Source organism: Alligator sinensis, unplaced genomic scaffold (assembly GCF_000455745.1).
Source record: "Alligator sinensis unplaced genomic scaffold, ASM45574v1 scaffold424_1, whole genome shotgun sequence".
Lineage (NCBI taxonomy): Eukaryota > Metazoa > Chordata > Crocodylia > Alligatoridae > Alligator > Alligator sinensis.
In genome coordinates, this window is record NW_005842113.1 from 2,089,530 (window position 1) to 2,096,046 (window position 6,517).

The window sequence follows — 6,517 nt, forward strand, 5'->3', positions numbered from 1 at the left end:
TAGGGAAGGAGGACCCTTGCAAAAAGGACCGCCTTCAGCACTTTGGATCTCTGCCCTTGTATAACATTCAGCCTCCCTCTATGTGAACAAGTTGTGGCAGGCAAGAGCAAAGGCACACAGGGATTTGGTGAATGCAGAGGAGAGAGGCAAACCCAGCCACACTTGCTTACAGTACCCTAACTGTGATTCTGAGGGGTGCCCTCTGCCCTTCTCTTCCAGGGTGGGAGAGAAGAACAGCACATGGCAGCCGTTACACAGCAGTCATTACATGCTTCAATTGCAGAAAGTTAGCTTCCCCACTGAACACATACATCCCCATTTTGGAGGACTGATTTTTAGGAAAATGTTGCATGAAGTATGTGAGTAAATATAAATTCTGTAGGGTATTGTGGGGTGAGTTGTTTTCAATCTTTTCTACTGATGCAGTTTCACTTTGCACAGTAAGTATTTAAATAGATGGGGAAGGGCAGAGAATTAAGTAACTCTACAAGTCAGTGGGTAGGGCATTGACCTGGGAGGTAGAAACTGAACCTTGAACTGCCACACTCCAAGTAAGTGTTTTAAGCACTGGCCTATTAAAGTAAAAAAGGGAACTCCCTTCTCTCATAGTTTTGTAAATCTAGCCTTTCCTGTCATTGTCTTTTAGTACAGTGTGCCCAAAAACAGAATGTTGAAACAGTTTATGTTGAAAGAGTAAGAAAGAAAAAGAAATCCACTGAAACAAACCTTTTCAACATTTTCAAAACTTTTTGTCATTTTCACTTGGGCCAAAACTATTCAGGGATTTTGACTTGAATTCAGAAATACTCTTTCCTGCCCCAATATTATAATTTTAGATTTTTAAGAAACAGCATTTTGGTTTCCAAAATAATTTTGCCTAGCTCTGATAAAAGGCTATTTATGTGGTAAGAGTTTGCAAGAATGGGTCTTTAGTTTTGCCTTTAAACAGGGTAGAGCACTGTGCCTAAGTATTAACTATGTGATTTAATATGCTACCCGCCTTATGACTGAGTTTGAAGGCTCATGGGAGAGGGCAAATAAACTTGAGCTGACATTACTAAGTACCGTTAAATGTAAACCTACCTTACACTGATGACTCTGTGTGTGTGTGTGTGTGTGTGTGTGTGTGTAAATTGGCTTTTCAATTCAGAAGGAAAAAAAAAGAACATATCTGAGTTTGTATTGATTGGTGGGGGTAGCAATGGTGTTATACAGATGATTTAAAATCTGGTTATTATGCTTGACTTGAATACTTTTGTTCATAAATTGCCTCAAGTTTCAGGGGCGTGAAATTGATACACTATAAAATTGAAATGCATTATAAATATGAATGATTATTTAGAAAATTATTAATCTTTTGTATCACTGTCTCATGAGGTACTGAGACAAATCTTGGTAGCTCAACTCATTGGAAATCACCACTATATCTACAGGAGACAGAATTTGTAGGACACTGGTGTTTTTCAACAACCCCAATGCCAAGTCATTGTTAGCACAACATGAAATAAAATAAATGCCTTAATTATGGATAATAGCTATATTAGAAAAATTAACTTTCTATCCTAATTGCAATACTTTTAAAGATAATCTAGAGATCATTTTGAGAATATCTCATCTATTTTGTCATTTTATTTCTTTCTTTCTGTTCTGCTAATTAGCCCTTTTCAAAGCTGCTCTTCAGCTCAAACAGACAGGAGGGTCCAAATTTTTAGAAACTTGACAGAATTTTTGCACCTACACTTTAGATCATTTTGAATTCTAAGTATTTCAGTGCATTTATAAATCAAATAATTTGATGACCTAAATTCAGAGTGCAAAACTGTATCTTTAGTTATTTGAGCTTCTATTTTGTGGTACATGAAAGGAAGCTCAGTCTAAGCATGAACATTTCTCACTAACTTTATAAGGTGAACAACTAGGGTCCTGATCTTGTACACTCTGAGTAGTCCTATTTAAGTCAATGGAGTCCAAAATATGGTAAGTAATAAGTCTTTGCAAAACTTGAATCCAAGAATAGTTTTATTCCAAAACCAAACATGGGTTGCTTAAAAAATACAGTTAAAGATGTGACAGCAGTGTCATTGCCTGTAGTGCCATTTACAAAATACAAGAAATCAGAAGCACTGCAATAGTAATAGTTATGGGAAACATAAATCAAGGTTACTTTGAAACCAAAGGAGACATTTTCTATTAAGACTAGAGAATCCTGGCCAAACTACTTTTGGGCATCAGATCATTAAAAATGACACCAATTTGACTAATGTTTTGCAGTTAATAAGCCAGACAAAATTTTCATGCTCAAGTTTCAAGCCTCAGGTTAGCAAGATAGGACTGTATAGTAGAACTTGGTTGCAGCTTTCAGTGTGACTAGGCTATAACTTTTCCATAACAGGGAGATTAAAGTGTAAAATATATTTTTTAAAAAGAAAGAAAAAAGCAAAAAGGCAAAATTCACCCAACAAATAGCAGAGTCCCCCTCTACAAATTTGAGGCAAGAGTGGGTATACCATATGCAACATACTCCCAAATAGAATGCTAAATGGTTTATCTTGAAAACTTCATAGGGAAGGTTATGCTTCCAATAGTTTTTTTCTTAATTACAGTGAAATAGTGGTGCATGTAAAGCTTTTTTCAAAAAGGGAACTTCTTTCTTCCCTGGAACGATAAGGCAGGTTTTAGTAGACAAGGGCCTAATTCTGTATCTGTTGAAGACAGTGGAAGCATTGATATTGACTTCAGTGAGGGCTGGATTAGACCCAAAGCAAAGGAAGGAAAATGCTCTTTGAAAGTGCACCGATGAGGTCCTGAGTACTTTGAGGTCAGGGAGCTCAGGATCTTGGAAGACTGGGCTCAAAATACTGCAATTTTTAGAATGAGTGACATTTTGAGTATATGACAGATATAAAATATAAAATCCTGCCTCAGCTCCATTTTATTCCAACTAAATTATAAATATTTATTTTTTTGGTTCTGATTCTTGGGAAAGCTGTAGGCTACAAGATAATTTGGCACACGTGTGTTAGCAGGTCTGGTATATCAGCCATAGTGGGAGAAGAATTTAAGAATTTCCTTTGTTGGCCTTAAATCATGTGCTAAATCCTACCCATTAGTGACTCTCTCAAATATCTGTTCTTCTCAACCAAGTTATTAAGTAGCCTACTTTTTGCTACTTGTAAAGTTATCTGCTTAGAGTTAGATTTCCAATTCTTGGGAAACTTTGATCTTTTGAGATGTTTTGTTACAAATAAGAATGTTACCAATTATCTAAAAATATCCTACAAAGTGGAAGTTCTTAAACATATGTGTTTCAGAAATATTAGCATTTAGTATTCCTATAGCCAGTTCCAGGCTCCCATCATCCACACAGGAAATCTGAATGCCCAGGGAGTTCCAAGGGTTTTGGTTTAGCAGGCATCTTAAAAACTCTGAGATCTTTGGTCTGGTGGTCCTGGAAACTGTGGCCACAGAAACTCTGATGTCTCTTCCTGGGTGGTTGCTTGGAAGCTGTCAGCCTTAGATGCTGGGGCTTGCCAGAAGCCTGCCAGAGAACAGGTAGCTCTCTGTGCAGAACCCTGCTATTAATGGTTTCATACAACTTGCTGATCCCTTGACATTTTCATCAAATAGTATGTGGCATATTTCAGTTTGAGCAGTCTTTTTTCTTTGCAAACATAGATTATGCAAAATTTCTCTATTTTTCTGTCTGATGAACATATTTGACTTTTTACCTATTTATTCCCTTTAGTTTGTACTTTACACTTAATTGTTTTAGTACTTATAAAGGCAAGACTTCTACAAACTTTCATAGAGTTGGGATTATTCCTCTAAACTGCAATGTTAGGAGTTATGTTATCATTTACATGTTAGCTAAAAGTATGCATATATACTTATATACACACACACACACACACACACACACTGCATAAAGTGCAGATAAGTGCTCTGGAAGCTAATTTTACCACAATTTATTAATCACATGATGTTCTTGTTTCCTTTTTGAACATGTTTTTCCAAATATGCTACATTTGACAAAAGTATCAGATCAGGTGGAACATTGTCAGTGACATTTCTTGGATTCTGGAAATGCATAGCATTCACCATCATATGTTCCTCACCCAATGTGTGATGTTATTATGCATTTACAGGGGTTCCCTGGCATATTCCATTTTCAAAATCTCTTTCATAAATTCTTTGGGTAAATGCCAAATACCATAAACTGCCAATAGAGAGGTCTTGGAATTTCTCAGTTACCAAATAAAAGTACTTTATACTACCTGAACAAGCATTAGCAGACATCTTCGCAAACATATTAAAGCTCTGATACATGGCATCTGACTGACAGGAAGAGGCAGAATTTTTGTTGCCAAAGAGTTGAGTGAATAATCTGCAGCACATAAATTACACCATGAACTTGGTCTCTCCTCCTTTTCCTCAAGCAAACACAATCAAATTGTGAGTTCCACAAAGTTTTTTTGCTGTGATTCTAGATCACATATTGCTTTATTCTAGATCATGAATAATTATAGTTGGATGGAATGTAAGAGATTCAAGATTTGAGCTGGATCAGTTATTAGAGATCGGTTGGCGCCGTTTGGGTCATAATTCTGCTGTTGGGGCTGGTGGTCAGTTAGACAGAAATAGCAGAGAAAGAGAACAGAGCATTTTTGAAAATTGCAAATCTTTCTTTTCTGAAGCTATGCAGGTCTTGTGTTGAAGCAACATTCATGGACTATTTAAGTTAGTGTGACTTTTGCTAGGTTCATATTTTCAATTTACTTTTTATTTGATTACTTTCCCACAAAAGGATTGTACAATGGCTAGCATGTCTTCCAGTTTCCAGGCTTGAAACCCCCCCCCACCCCAGCTAATTGTATCTCTGTAGTTTGGACAGCAAGCACCGGCATTTGGAATGTGCACTTTTGGCAGTTACCAGATATGTGGACAGGTTCCACTTTTAGTGTATGCAACATGTGTTTAGTGTTTTGAAATACAGTCACATGAGTAGGTCTCCATGGAGCTTGAATCTGTGCTTTAGTTTTGATAAAAGTAGCATACTTTTGGGGGAGCTGAGTAACTAAATCAAGTCGTTATCTTAGTCGCTATCATTCTTTTAGCAGTGCATCTCCCATACAACCATGGAATGCAACCAAGATGTGTGTGTATGTGTGTGTGTAACAGAGAGACAGTGTTTTAACATGATACAGCCAGGTAACTGGCAAAGAGATGAATAGGGTTAATGCTGTCTATGTGCACTTATGGCTTCTTTTGTAACTGCCTCTCTTCCACGCCACTGAAGAATCATGCCTCTGAAGAAAATTGCCTGAGCTGAAACATCTGATGTTGGAAATATTTTCCATGCCCCTGAATCCACCTATACTTGGTTTAAATCTGCACAACTCCGGACACAAGTTTAATGGCAATGAATTAAAATCCATATTATGCAAGTCCTTTAGCTCTTGAGTCTATTAAAAAAACGTCTAGGTGGTCAAAGGGTGGCAGTTTTGAGTTATTAAGAATGATCTGGATTAGCCCCAGTCTCTCTGGGTCACTAGGTTCCAAACTCAGATATTTCACATCTGTTTCTTGTTCACAGTCACTAACAAAGAAGCACAATATGTATACAGTCCCAATTTTAGTTGTATGCCTGTTCCTTTAAGGAACTCAACTAGGTACTAAAAAAAAGTGCAGCTATACCTCCTATTCAAATTTACAGATTAGGCAAAAGAACAGAGGTGAAAGGTCATTTAAAACAGTTGAAAGCATTTTCTATAGACTTCCTGATGGTGGGGGGGAGGAGAGAAAGCCTTGCAGTCCTATGCGGTATGCCATAAAAGCCAGAGCAGTGTGAGAGACACTTTAATGGGTTCCATTCTTGATGAAAATCTTAAAACAGCTTCACTAATATGGTATAGAAATCTAATATGCCAGACATTTTCTCTGTGTGCAGTGGTCTTTTATTTAGGGAGGATAAGACCTGAAGGATAGCATTCAGTAGCAAACTATTCAAACTTTGTTATAAATTTGAGCTAAAACTATGCATCCAAATTATTTTAAAAACATTTCTGAAAAGATGACAAAATATCTTGATCTTTGACCTGACTATTATATTTTTTCCTTGTGCAGAATATTGGGGTTTTTTTCTGTTTCTTTGTGGTATAACCATCGCAAATATTACATTAAATTACTAGCCAACATAGTACTAATGCTGTTCAAGTTTATGGCAACTTTCAGACAAAGATCTAAAATCTCTCTATAAGTATTAATCTGCACAGCACTCCTTTGAATCGGGAGGTATAATTATTACCAGAGATCCTGGTTTTCTCTGTTTAAAAATTGCAAATTGTCTGATAAAAAATAACAAATTCTCTAATTAAAACCCCCCAAATCTGTCACTCCCCACCCACAGCCCCTGGACCATGCTGGTGCCCGGGGCCTTAAGACCCAGGTCTATAGCCCCCTGCACCCTGAAGCAGCACCTGAGCCTCAGCTGCCACCCGTGGGAAGCGGTGGCTGGCGG

General features: G+C 37.3%; 1 protein-coding gene across 2 annotated transcripts in view; it reads left to right on the forward strand.

Moving 5' to 3' along the window:
• The window catches only part of ERG (ERG, ETS transcription factor), a 239,416-nt gene that overhangs the window by 113,365 nt on the left and 119,534 nt on the right, over positions 1-6,517 (forward strand). The window lies entirely within an intron of this gene.